This window comes from Somniosus microcephalus, chromosome 12 (genome assembly GCF_052327205.1).
Source record: "Somniosus microcephalus isolate GS21.2 chromosome 12, FLI_Smic_1.0, whole genome shotgun sequence".
NCBI classification, from domain to species: Eukaryota; Metazoa; Chordata; class Chondrichthyes; order Squaliformes; family Somniosidae; genus Somniosus; species Somniosus microcephalus.
The window spans coordinates 78,159,865-78,174,715 of record NC_140998.1 but is presented as its reverse complement, the minus strand read 5'-3'; positions in this window follow the sequence as shown (position 1 = coordinate 78,174,715).

Sequence of the window (14,851 nt, the reverse complement as noted above, 5' to 3'; positions counted from 1 at the left end):
CTGCTCAAGTTCGTCCCGCAAGGCCATGTGCAGTCTCCCCCACTGAAAGTCAGCAGTCTTCCAGCAACCATGCTGCAGCCACTCGGGTAGTGCTACATAGGAGCTCTAGAATAGGCAATGGAACACGAAAGACAGACACTAAGGGAATGCACAAGGGTGATTAGTTGACTTTGTAATGTTATATTGGAATTATTAATTTATAAATTATGTTTGGAATGTTTGTTTTGTGGTGGCTGTTGATGCGCTATCAATTACTCATAAAAGACTGAGAGTTAGAAGAGTAACTAAAGGCTTTTATTAACAACAGAATGGAGGTCTGCCTCGAGTGGTCGACCGGTCCAGGATACCAAGGGCTGGGGAGCAGTCACCTTTATACTAGGACCTGTGGGAGGAGTCAGCCGAGGCATGTCCAGGCATGTACACAGTGGAATACAAACAGGACAAACAGGAATACAAACAGTGGTTTACCACAGCTGTCATTTCAGCATTGTGCCCAAGAGGACACTGTGATATTCTGTGACAGAGAGATGGTAAGATGGGGAAGCGTTGAGCAACGGGGATCATGGGTTTCACTCAGGGGAACCAGAGTCTGATGATGTGCTTATGGACAACCAATCTGGTACGGGGATTTGCAGGCTGCCACCTCCCTTCCTCCTCCTCCTCTTCCTCCTCTTCCTCCTCCCTTCCTCCTCCTCCTCCTCCTCTTCCTCCTCCTCCTCCTCCTCTTCCTCCTCCCTTCCTCCTCCTCTTCCTCCTCCTCCTCCTCCCTTCCTCCTCCTCCTCCTCCTCCCTTCCTCCTCCTCCTCCTCCTCCCTTCCTCCTCCTCCTCCCTTCCTCCTCCCTTCCTCCTCCTCCCTTCCTCCTCCTCCTCCTCCTCCTCCTCCCACCACCTCCTCCTCCTCTTCCTCCTCTTCCTGCTCCCGTACCTCCCTCTCCCCTCCACCCAACCTCCATACTCCACCCATTCTCCACCCTTCTCCTCCCTCCCTCCCCACCACTCCCTTCCCCACCCTTCCACCTCCCTCCCTTCCTCCACCTCCTCCTCCACCACCCCTACCCTCCCCATCCTCCTCCTCCTCTTCCTCCTCCACCCTTCCACCACCACCCTTCCTCCTCCTCCCTTCCTCCTCCCTTCCTCCTCCCTTCCTCTTCCTCCTCCTGCGCCTCTTCCTCCTCCTCCTGTTCCTCCTCCTCCTCCCCCTTCCTCCTCCTCCTCCTCCTCCTCCTCCCTTCCTCTGGTCTTCCTCCTCCTCCTCCTCCTCCCATCCTCCTCCTCCTCTTCCCTTCCTCCTCATCTTTATCCTCCTCACCCTCATCCTCCTCCTCTTCCCCTGACATAAGAAAACTACTAGCCACTTGGTCTAAGTATTAAACAAGGCTTTAATCAACTGTTTTTCAACATGGAGATCTAGTTGTGTCCTTCACTAGTTCCTGTTAAAGAATGTCCTGAGCAAGCTGGGCCCATGCCCGAGTATTTATAATCTTCCTGGACAGTGCCACCAGCAGGCCACCCAGTATCATTTCATAAGTTATTTCCACATGAATGACAAGATTCATGTCCTCCTCCCTTCCTCCTCCTCCCTTCCTCCTCCTCCTCTTCTCCTCCCTTCCTCCTCCTCCCTTGCTCCTCCTCCCTTCCTCCTCCTCCTCCTCCTCATCCTCCTTCCCCTCCTCCTCTCCCTCCTACTCCCCCTCCTCCTCTTCCTCCTCCCTTCCTCCTCCTCCTCTTCCTCCTCCTCTCCTCCTTATCTTCCTCTTCCTCCTCGTCCTCCTCATTCTCCTCCTCCTCCCTTCCTCCTCCTCCTCCTCCTCATCCTCCTTCCCCTCCTCCTCTCCCTCCTACTCCCCCCTCCTCCTCCTCCTCCTCTTCCTCCTACTCCTCCCCCTCCCTTCTGCCTCCTCCTCCTTTTCCTCACTTCCTCCTCCTCCTCCTCTTTCTCCTCCTCCTTTTCCTCCTCCTCATTCTCTTCATCCACCTCCTCTTCCTCCTCCTCCTCTTCATTCAACTGCTCTTCCTCCTCCTTTTCATTCACCTCCTCTTCCTCCTCCTCTTCCTCCTCATCCTCTCCCTCCTCCTCCTCCTCCTCCTCCTCTTCCTCCTCCTCCTCCTCCTCCTCCTACCCCTCCTCTTCCTACTCCTCCTCCTCTTCCTACTCCTCCTCTTCCTCTTCCTACTCCTCTAACTCCTCCTCCTCCTCCTGAGGTGGTCGTGGAACCCATTGTGGCAAGGGCTGCGCCCTCATGATGGTCATGTTGTGTAGATGCAGCAGACCACCATGAATTGGGAGACCCACTCTGCCAAGTACCGGAAGGCTCCTCCCGAGCGGTCAAGGCAGTGGAACCGTTGCAACAGAACCTTGATGGTCTGCTCTATGCGGTTCCTTGTGGCATCATGGCTCTCATTATATGAGTGCTGGCCACAAGTGGTGGGGCTGTGGAGGGGAAACATCAGCCAGGTGTAGAGCGGGATAGCCCTCGGGTTCAACATGGTGGCTGGAAGATTGCTGACACAGCAGGCTGGCGCAGGATGAAGGCATCATGACTGCTCCCAGGATACCGGGCATTCACCATCGTGATGTGCTGGGTGTGGCTGCACATTAAGAGAGTGGTAGCCTATGAGGTTGCGGTACATTTCTGGATTGATATGCGGCGCCTGCAAAGCCACTTGTGTGCAGTCGATAGCGCCCTGCACCGTGGGGAAGCCCACTACCCTGGCAAAGCCACGTGCGCACTTCTCCTGCTTCTCTCTGTTCAGAGAGAAGACAATGAAGTCCCCTCTCCTGGAATACAGAGCCTCTGTGACCTCTTGGATGTAGCGATGGGTGGCAAACTGCGAGATGTTTGCTATGTTGCTGTTCCAGCCTGAAAGATCCGCTGGTGAAAAAATTCAGGGCCACGGTCACCTTGAGGGCCATTGGCAGAGTGTCGTCGCCCTGCTCTGATGCAGCAGGTCTGGTTCCAAGAGGTGGCAGACTTCTGTGATCACCTCCTTGGTGAAGCAGAGCTGCTGAATACACTGCTCCTGGCTTAGGTGCAGGTAGGAGAAGTGCTCTCTGAAGACCCTAGGTGGGTAAGGCCTGCTCCTCCCTCTGCGAGCAGCTTGTCTTTGCTGTCTCTGCTCCATCTTCCTGTCATGCTGCAGTGCAAGGGGGACTACAACCAGAGCCCCCATGACTGGAAACAAGTGGTGTAATCAGAGGCCTTCCTTTAAAAGCCAACACCTTCCCAACATCCAGCAGCATTCCCTGCACACTTTCCCAACATTTTAAATGACTTACACCAAGGCACTACTCAAATAAACTGTATAGGAACCAGTACAAAACCAAAAAGCAACTTATCTCAAACTTACATTATGTCCCTTTAAGTAGTGCTGGTGGGGGGCTCCGTCATGCAGCTGAATGCATGTTCAGCTGTTCGGGCTTAGGAGAGGGCGTACAGTGGAGCGGCGACGTCCAAAATGGCAGGTCATGCATCAAATCAGCGTTACACACTGATTGACGTCACGATCTGCCTCATTTGACTTCTTCCGCCACACGCAGGCAACGGCTGCGCTATCACCCTTACCAAGATGGTGACCAGCGCGGCCCGCGCCGAAAGTCGGCGGAAGCGTGGCGACGTCATTTTTTTTCAAACCAGCCTTAACAGCCAGCTCTAAGTATGGGAATTTCACGGCCCCTGTATTCTACTAACTGGCATTCTTTACTCCAGCTATCATCAGATTGCACAGGACCAGAGGAACATGTACCTCTTCTACTATTCCAATTATCACTGGTCTGACCCTTAGTTCATGTAATGAAGATTCTGAAAGCTGTTTCTGCTAGTGTCCCCACATTCCTTGGCCCAGCTGGGACACTATATTTTAGAGAAGAGTAGATGTAGGGGTGATTTGATCGAGGTTTATAAGATGATGAAGGGAATAGATTGTGTTTGTGTAGACAGTTTGTTTCAACTAAATAGGTTAGGGAGGATGAGGGGTCACAATCACAAGTAAAGCCAGAACTAGGTTAGATGTCTGAAGGTGGTTCTTTTCCCAGAGAATAATGGACCTGTGGAAACATAGAAACATAGAAGATAGGAGCAGGAGTAGGCCATTCGGCCCTCGAGCCTGCTCCGCCATTCAATGCGATCATGGCTGATCATCCAAATTCAGTACCCTGTCCCTGCTTTCTCCCCATATCCCTTGATCCCCTTAGCCTTAAGAAATATATCTAACTCATTCTTGAGTATATTTAATGAATTGGCCTCAACTGTCTTCTGTGGTAGAGAATTCCACAGGTTCACCACTCTCTGGGTGAAGAAATTCCTCCTCATCTCAGTCCTAAATGGCTTACCCCTTCTCTTTAGACTGTGACCCCTGGTTCTGGGCTCCCCTGCCATCGGGACCATCCTTCCTGCATCTAGTCTGTCTAGTCCTGTTAGAATTTTATAAGTTTCAATGAGATCCCCTCTCATTCTTCTAAACTCTAGCGAATATAAGCCTAATCGACCCAATCTCTCTTCATACGTCATTCCTGCCATCCCAGGTATCAGTTTGGTGAATCTTCGCTGCACTCTCTCCATGGCAAGAACATCCTTCCTCAGATAAGGTGACCAAAACTGCACACAATACTCAAGGTGTGGTCTCACCAAGGCCCTGTACAACTGCAGCAAGACATCCTTGTTCCTGTACTCAAAACCTCTCGCTATGAAGGTCAGCATACCATTTGCATTATTAACCACCAACTGCACCTGCATGCTTACCTTCAGCGACTGGTGCACAAGGACACCCAGGTCTCGTTGCACTTCCCCTTCTCCCAATCTATTGCTGTTCAGATAATAATCTGCCTTCCTGTTTTTGCCACCAAAGTGGATAACCTCACATTTATCCACATTATACTGCATCTGCCATGCATCTGCCCAATCGCCCAACCTGTCCAAATCGTACTGGAGTTTCTCTGCATCCTCCTCACAGCACACACGCCCACCCAGCTTGTGTCGTCTGCAAACTTGGCGATATTACATCTAGTTCCCTCGTCTAGATCATTAATGGCCCAGAAATTCGGGTCTCCACGGGTGAGTACGCACGGGGTACTCACCCGCAGGCCCAATGGAAGTGCCGGTTTCCTGCTTGCACTGCGCATGTGTGGGAAACCAGCACTTCCGTTCCCCTGAAAGAAGGGGTTCAGAATTCGAATGTGTGCGCAGGAGAGGCTGCGCGTGCGCATCGAACTTACGTTTTTTTTGCAGGTTTTCCCGGGAGGGTAAGTCTCCAGAAGTTACACATATAAAAAGCAGTCGCAAGGCCTGCTTTTTACAAGGTAAGTGGTGAATTAATTAAAATTGAAACATTTTTTCCACAGGCTTATTATTTTCAAATACTTTAAAGAAAGGTAAGTTTATTTTTAGACCCATTAGAAAATAAAATTATTTTTTTCAAAAATTTAAATTATTGTTTAAAATAGTTATTTCATGTAATTTATAGTTTATTTAAAAAATGTGATTAAAAAAAAAATTATTTGAAGATTTAGTGATGTTTTGGGGCTTGTAGTATTTATAAGTTTGACAGCCCTTCCTGTCAAACTTCTGAATGAAGCATTCCCTGCTCCGATTGGCTCCCCATGGCCCACGTGATCCCAGGGGATGCATCGAACTAACTGCGCCCCTGGAATATGCAAGCACTGCGTGCCGGCAGTTGGAGGAGGCCCAGGATTGGAATTCCATGGGGGCACACAGCTCAACGGCTGGCGCGCAAGGTAAGTGCAGGTTGGGGGTTTACACCTGCGGGAAGCCCTCGACCCAAATTTCTAGGCCAATATATATTGTGAATAACTGGGGTCCTAGCACCGATCCCTGTGGTACCCCACTAGTCACTGCCTTCCACTCGGAAAAAGACCCGTTTATTCCAACTCTTTGCTTCCTGTCTGCCAATCAGTTTTCTATCCAAGTCAGTACCTTACCCCCAATCCCATGTGCTTTAACTTTGCATGCTAGTCTCTTATGCGGGACCTTATTGAAAGCCTTCTGAAAGTCCAAATACACCACATCCACTGCTTCTCCCTTATCTATTCTACCAGTTACATCCTCAAAAAATTCCAGTAGATTAGTCAAGCACGATTTACCTTTTGTAAATCCATGTTGACTTTGTCCGATCCTGTCACTGTTTTCCAAGTGCTCTGCTATTACATCTTTTATAATGGACTCTAGCATTTTCCCCACTACCGATGTCAGGCTAACTGGTCTATAATTCCCCGTTTTCTCTCTACCACCTTTTTTGAACAGTGGGGTAACATTAGCTACCCCCAATTCATGGGAACTGTTCCAGAGTCTATAGAATTTTGGAAGATGACCAGCAATGCATCTACTATTTCTAGGGCCACTTCCTTAAGTAGCCTAGGATGTAGATTATCAGGCCTTGGGGATTTATCGGCCTTCAATCCCGTCAATTTCCCTAACACCATTTCCCTACAAATACTGATTTCATTCAGTTCCTCCCTCTCATTAGACCCTATGTTCCCCGACATCTCTGCGAGTTTATTTGTGTCCTCCTTTGTGAAGACAGAACCAAAGTATGTATTTAATTGGTCAGCCATGTCTTTGTTCCCCATTATAAATTCCCCTGATTCTGACTGCAAGGGACCTACGCTTGACTTTACCAATCTTTTTCTCTTCACATATCTATAGAAGCTTTTACAGTCAGTTTTTATGTTCCCTGCAAGCTTACTCTCATACTCTATTTTCCCCCTCTTAATTAATCCCTTTGTCCTCCTTTGCTGAATCTTAAACTGCTCCCAATCCTCAGGTTTGCTGCTTTTTCTGGCCAATTTATATGTCCTCTCCTTGGATCTTATGCTATCCCAACTTTCCCTTGTTAGCCAATGTTGAGTCACCATTTTTGTTTTATTTTTATGCCAAACAGGGATGAACAAATTCTGTAGTTCACCCATGCGATCTTTAAATGTTTGCCATTGCCTATTCACCGTCAACCCTTTAAGTAACATTCCCCAATCCATCCTAGCCAACTCGCGCCTCATACCATTGTAGTTTCCTTTATTTAAATTCAGTACCCAAGTCTCTGAATCAACTACTTCACTCTCCATCTTAATGAAGAATTCTATCATATTATGATTGCTCCTCCCCAAGGGGCCTTGCACAACAAGATTGCTAATTAATCCTTTCTCATTACATAATACCCAGTCTAAGATGGCCTGATCTCTAGTTGGTTCCTCAACATATTGGTCCAGGAAACCATGTTTCCGACACTCTAGGAATTCCTTCTCCACAGTATTGTTACTAATTTGGTTAGACCAATCTATGTGTAGATTAAAGTCACCCATGATAACTGCTGTGCCCTTATTGCACGCATCTCTAATTTCCCGTTTACTGCCATCCCCAACCTCAGCATTACTGTTTGGGGGTCTGTATACAACTCCCACTAATGTTTTCTGCCCCTTGGTATTTCTCAGCTCTACCCATACAGATTCCACATCATCAGAGCTAATATCCTTCCTTACTTTTGTGTTAATCTCCTCTTTAACCAGCAATGCTACCCCACCGCCTTTTCCTTTTTGCCTGTCCTTCCTGAATATTGAATACCCCTGGATGTTGAATTCCCAGCCTTGGTCACCCTGGAGCCATGTCTCCGTAATCCCAATTATATCATATCCATTTACATCTATTTGCGCAGCTAATTCATCCACCTTATTACGAATGCTCCTCGCATTAAGACACAAAGCGATCAGACTTGTTTTTTTAACACTCTTACACCTTTTAGAATTATTGTTTACTGCGGCCATGTTTGATTTACACCGTTGATTTCTCTGCCTTCCACTTTTGCTTTTCTCCTTCCTGTCTTTTGCTTCTATCCTTGCTTCCCTTTCCTCTGTCTCCCTGCACAGGTTCCCAACCCCCTGCCATTTTAGTTTAAACCTTCCCCAAAAGCACTAGCAAACACTCCCCCTAGGACATCGGTCCTGGTCCTGCCCAGGTGCAAACCGTCCAGTTTGTAAATGTCCCACCTCCCCCAGAACCGGTTCCAATGTCCCAGGAATTTGAATCCCTCCCCCTTGCACCATTCTTCTAGCCACGTATTCATCTGAAATATCCTTCTATTTCTACTCTGACTAGCATGTGGCACTGGTAGCAATCCTGAGATTACTACCTTTGAGGTCCTATTTTTTAATTTACCTCCTAACTCCCTATATTCAGCTTTTAGGACCTCATCCCATTTTTTATCTATATCGTTGGTACCTATATGCACCACGACAGCTGGCTATTCACCCTCCCCCTCCAGAATGCCCTACAGCCGCTCCGAGACATCCTTGACCCTTGCACTAGGGAGGCAATATACCATCCTGGAGTCTTGTTTGCGGCCACAGAAACGCCTATCTATTCCCCTTACAATAGAATCCCCTATCACTATAGCTCTCTTGCTCTTATTCCTCGCGTCCTATGCAGCAGAACCACCCATGATGCCAGGAAGTTGGTTGCTGCTGCCTTCCCCCGATAAGCCATCCTCCTCAACAATATCCAAAGCGGTATATCTGTTTGAGAGGGGGATGGCCACAGGGGACCCCTGCACTACCTGCCTGCGCCTACTACTCTGCCTGGCGGTCACCCATTCCCTTCCTGCCTGTGCAGCCTTTACCTGCAGTGTGACCAACTGATTAAACTTGATATCCATGATGTCCTCAGCATCGCGAATGCTCCAGTATGTATCCATTCATAGCTCCAGGACAAAGGGATTAATTAAGAAAGGGAAAATAGAATATGAGAGTAAGCCATCAGGGAACATAAAAACTGAATGTAATAGCTTTTATAGATATGTGAAGAGAAAAAGATTGGTGAAGTCAAACGTAGGTCCCTTGCAGTCAGAATCAGGGGAATTTATAATGGGAAACAAAGAAATGGCTGACCAACTAAATACATATTTTGGTTCTGTCTTCACAAAGGAGGACACAAATAACCTCCCAGAGATGCCGGGGAACATAGGGTCTGATGAAAGGGTGGAACTGAAAGAAATCAGTATTTGTAGGGAAATGGTGTTAGGAAAATTGATGGGACTGAAGGCTGATAAATCCCCAGGGCCTGATAATCTACATCCCAGGGTACTTAAGGAAGTGGCCCTAGAAATAGTAGATGCATTGCTGGTCATCTTCCAGAACTCGATAGACTCTGGAACAGTACCCATGGATTGGAGGGTAGCTAATGTTACCCCACTATTCAAAAAAGGTGGTAGAGAAAAAGCAGGGAATTATAGACCGGTAAGCCTGACATCGGTAGTGGGGAAAATGCTAGAGTCTGTTATAAAAGATGTAATAGCAGAGCACTTGGAAAGCAGTGACAGGATCGGACAAAGTCAACATGGATTTACAAAAGGTAAATCATGCTTGACTAATCTACTGGAATTTTTTGAGGATGTAACTGGTAAAATAGATAAGGGAGAACCAGTGGATGTGGTGTATTTGGACTTTCAGAAGGCTTTTGATAAGTTCCCACACAAGAGATTAGCATGCAAAATTAAGGCACACGGGATTGGGGGCAAGGTTTTGAATTGGATAGAGAACTGGTTGGCGGACAGAAAGCAAAGAGTTGGAATAAACGGGTCGTTTTTCAAGTGGCAGGCAGTGACTAGTGGGGTACCGCAAGGATCGGTCCTAGGACCCCAGCTGTTCACAATATATATTAATGATCTGGACGAGGGAATTAGATGTAATATCTCCAAATTTGCAGACGACACAAAGCTGGGTGGGAGGGTAAGCTGTGAGGAGGATATTGTGAAACTCCAGTACGATTTGGACAGGTTGGGTGATTGGGCAGAAACATGGCAAATGCACTATAATGTGGATAAATGTGAGGTTATCCACTTTGGTGGCAAAAACAGGAAGGCAGATTATTATTTGAATGGCAATAGATTGGGAGAAGGGGAAGTGCAAAGAGACCTGGGTGTTCTTGTGCACCAGTCGCTGAAGGTAAGCATGCAGGTGCAGCAGGCGGTTAAGAAGGCAAATGGTATGCTGGCCTTCGTAGCAAGAGGGTTCGAGTACAGGAACAAGGATGTCTTGCTACAGTTGTACAGGGCCTTGGTGAGACCACACCTTGAGAATTGTGTGCAGTTTTGGTCACCTTACCTGAGGAAGGACATTCTTGCCATGGAGGGAGTGCAGCGAAGATTCACCAGGCTGATACCTGGGATGGCAGGAATGACATATGAGGAGAGATTGTGTCGATTGGGCTTATACTCACTGGAGTTTAGAAGATTGAGAGGGGATCTCATCAAAACCTATAAAATTCTGACAGGCCTGGACAGACTAGATGCAGGAAGGATGTTTCTGATGGCCGGGGAGTCCAGAACCAGGGGTCATAGTCTAAGGATAAGGGGTAAGCCATTTAGGACTGAAATGAGGAGGAATTTCTTCACCCAGAGAGTGGTGAACCTGTGGAATTCTCTGCCACAGAGGGCGGTGGAGGCCAGTTCATTAAATATATTCAAGAAAGAGTTGGGTATATTTCTTAAGGCTAAAGGGATCAAGGGATATGGGGAGAAGGCAGGGACAGGGTACTGAATTTGGATGATCAGCCATGATCTCATTGAATGGCAGAGTAGGCTTGAAGGGCCGAATGGCCTACTCCTGCTCCTATCTTCTATGTTTCTATGTTTCTATGATACACTTCCCGCACACATAGTCATCAGGGACACAGGAAGTGTGCCTGATTTCCCACATAGTGCAGGAGGAGCATGCCACGGCGCCAAGCTGTGCTGCCATGACTTACCCTTTAATTAATTTAAATTAAATCAATACCACCAATTATACTACAATTAAATTATATACTCAAGGGCCCTTGTTTCCTAGCACTCCCTGCTACACAACAGAGACCTTAGAAACTATAACCACAAATTTAAGACCTTCTAAACTATGAACCTTAACTGTGAAACTATAGAGTAGTATAAATACTCACCCAATCAGCTGCTTCCCCCTGCCCGCGTCACGTTTTGAATCGTGACGTGGCTCTGGAACGCCACCGCCAGTTTGCGAGATTGGTAAGCCTGTGAAAAAAGCTTGCAAAAGTGAGTTTAAATACTCACTGAGTCTCCGCTCTCACCACTCCCGAAAATGGCCTGTGAAAATAAGCCTGCAAAAGTGAGTTTAAATACTCACTGAGTCTCCGCTCTCACCGCTCCCGACAATGGCTGTCGGCTCGTACGGTGGTCACTAATTTGCTGAATTCCTTTAGGTGAGAGCTAGACCTGTTTCTGGCTGGGGTGGGGATCACCTTGTTCAAAAGATAGGTACTGTATGAAATTAATCAGGGCCAGAGTGGTCTGCGGGACTAGATTCGATCACCTAAGGGGGTCCCCGTAATTGGCATAGGTTTTTATCTGTTTTTTCGCCTCTCCTAGAAGATCCAATGGCTTTCAGGTACATAGGAACAGGAGTAGGCCATTCAGCTCCTCGAGCCTGCTCCACAATTCAATGAGATCATGGCTGATCTGCAACCTAACTCCATATACCTGCCTTTGGCCCATATTCCTTAATACTTTTGGTTAACGGAAAGCTATCAATTTCTGATTTAAAATTAACAATTGATCTAGCACCAATTGCTGTTAATAAATATTGGCCAGAACACTGGGCAGAACTCCCCTCCTCTTCTTCGAAATAGTGCCATGGGATCTTTTACGGCGGTGGGGTAGGGCGCACTGTTCCTGCTAAGGTGCACGTCCACACATTGATCTGTAAGGTCCCGTGCACTTACATGCAGAGGCCAAGCAGTGAGCTGGAGTGGGGGGAGAGGCCCAATACACAATGGCACGGGAATCCTTACAGAGAGTCTTTGTGACCTCAGAGACGATCCGAATTGGAACGGCATTTGCTAAGATACGTAGCCCTGGAACCCAGTGAGTGTTGTCTCGGGATTCTGTCAGTACTTTTTCTGTGGAGACGCGTGTAGTCCATTCCCGGGGAATGAGCGGCGGCTGCACTTTGTAACAACACAAGCTGTTGCGAGAGGTGTTCCTTGTGGTGGCAACACAAAACCTCTCCAAAGGAAATTACTGACTCGGAGGGGGGTTACATGGTTTTTGTTTTGCTAGCTGTCTGAGGAGATTCATTAGATGGTACATCCCGACGCCAGCAAGCAGTTAGGACTGTATCCTCTGTTGCCTGAAGTTCATATACTTATCCCCCTCCTCCCCAAACTTCTCTCCAGAGTGGCCTTGCCTTCCTCAGGCCTTCCAGATCCCAGGCATATAAGTAGTGTGCTGCGATGACATGACCTAAGAAATCGCTCCATAAAGTGGTGAGTCCAGGCGCTATTCGCTGTTCCTGTTGTTTCTTTTTTTTTAAATGAGCGCAGTGTGATGGGAGAGTGGAGTAATTCAAGTTCTTTTGCAGATTCAGTTAACCCTCCTCCTCAGGAGAGTGGCGACACAATCTGGCAATCCAGCTGCGATCATGTTACAAAGTAGAATTTTGAAAATCTTTTCCAGGGAATATCACTTCATTTCATTGATGCAAGTTCACAGCTCTGTACCGGTAGCTTAAAAGGAAAATTAACTGGACCCACAGGATTGATTTCTATGATAGATCGATTTGAACAGAAGCTTGATCCTTCCTTTCTCCTTCTCTTCATTCCTGAATTTTCTCCTTCTCATTCCCTTTCTCCCTCTTTGATCCTTCATTTTTTCCACTCGAAATGGCCTGAGGTGATCAAACTGTCCTCCACCACCACGGAGAAAACTATTGCAGTCCTATGGACCATTTTTGCCAGGAACGGCTTGCCAGAGCAGATTTGCTCTGATAACGGACCACAGTTTGTGTCCAAAGAGTTTCGAAGATTTATGAAAAGGAATGGCTGAGAGGTTCATACAAACCTTTAAAAAAGCAGTAAAGGCCATGTGCGATGACAACATTCCACTGCAGCATAAGATGGAAAATTTCCTGTTAGCCTACAGAAATGCGACACATGCAGTCGCCAACCAGGCCCCGGCCATGATGTTCTTTAACCGAAGGTTGAGATCTCGTCTGGATTTGCTCAGACCAAATGTACGAAGAGATGTTGAGAGTAAGCAATTCCAGCACATCAATGAGAAGCCGACAAGGAGCTTCAATGTAGGGCAACCAGTCTTGGCCCACGACTACCGAACAGAGAAATGACAACCAGGAACGATATGCACATGGCAGGGGCCACTAATGTACACAGTGGATGTTGGGGAGAACATTGTGAGATGCCATGCTGACCAGATCCTAGAGTCACAGGAATGAGTCAACCCCATGTCTCGCCCATACGTACCTGGTGATGAACCCGATGTACAGGTAGCATCTACCTCAGAAACAGTAGCATCGGAAGCGGATGAACCAACCGACGACAGGGGGCCAGAATCTCCTCCGCACCAAGAGCAAGACACTCGGGAAAGGCACTATCCAGAAAGGATCAGGAAGCCTCCCCAAAGATTGAATTTATAAATAGACTATTTTCAGCTAATGTTGCATGTTAAAAGTGTTAATTGTAATTAGTTTGATATTTAATTGTTAAATGAGTGTTATGGTACTGTTAATCTAAAAGGGGAGGAATTGTAATGTATGTACCTTTAAGGGGAGAACTACTTTTTACAGCTCCTGTATACTGTAGTACCGGCAGTGACCACACCTGTATATAAACCCTGAGTAGTGATCTGTATAGTTAGTTCTAGAGTAACCCTCATTCAGTAAACACCTGTTGTACCGTTTCTCCTGCGGTCTGTGTCTTATTATACACAGACACAACACCGCGTTTCCCACATTACAACAGTGACTCCACTTCAAAAGTACTTCATTGGCTGTAAAGCGCCTTGAGGCATCCGGTGGTCATGAAAGGTGCTATATAAATGCAAGTCTTTCTTTTCTTTCAAATGGTTTCATTCAATATGCTTCGCAGGACAGGGAGAGGGCATAGCTAAACAGACAATGTTTCCATACCAAGGAAGAAGCTTTCTTATTCTAGATTCGGGTGACCATATTTTCTAAACTGAATCCAGGGATACACAGGGTGGGAGCACAGTAAAGTAGCCAGGATGGAAAATGTAGGTTGCGCAGTGTAGCAAGGCAAAATTTTTTAGCAGCCTATATTTTAACAGTTGCACATATACACTACAAATGCAAAACAAATGTGCAAAGAATAGGGTGGTCATTTATCACTTGGAAGGTGCGAGTCTAGGTGGGGTAGAGGAACAAATGGATCTCGGAGTACAAATATACAAATCACTAAAAAGTTGCGACACAGAGGCCATAAAAAAAGCAAACCAAGCACTAGGGTTTATTTCTAGAGGGATAGAATTGAAAAGTAGGGAAGTTATGCTAAACCTGTATTGAACCTTGGTTAGACCACACTTAGAGTACTAGGTACAGTGCTGGTCGCCATATTATAAAAAGAATATAGAGGCACTGGAGAGGGTACAGAGAAGATTTACAAGGATCATACCAGAAATGCGAGGGTATACATATCAGGAAAGGATGAACAGGCTGGGTCTCTTTTCTCTTGAAAAAAGAAGGCTGAGGGGTGACCTAATAGAGGTCTTTAAAATTATGAAAAATGTTGATAGAGTGGATACAGAGAGAATGTTTCCACTTGTGGGGAAGAGCATAACTAGAGGCCATCAGAATAAGATAGTCACCAAGAAATTCAATAGGAAATTCAGAAGAAACTTCTTTACCCAAAGAATGGTGAGAATGTGGAACTCGTCACCACAGGGAGTGGTTGAAGCGAATATATTTCTTAAGGCTAAAGGGATCAAGGGATATGGGGAGTGTAGTATATGTGCCTTTAAGTCAGAACTACTTTTACAGCTCCTGTATACTGTAGTACCGGCAGTGACCACACCGGTATATAAGCTTTGCGC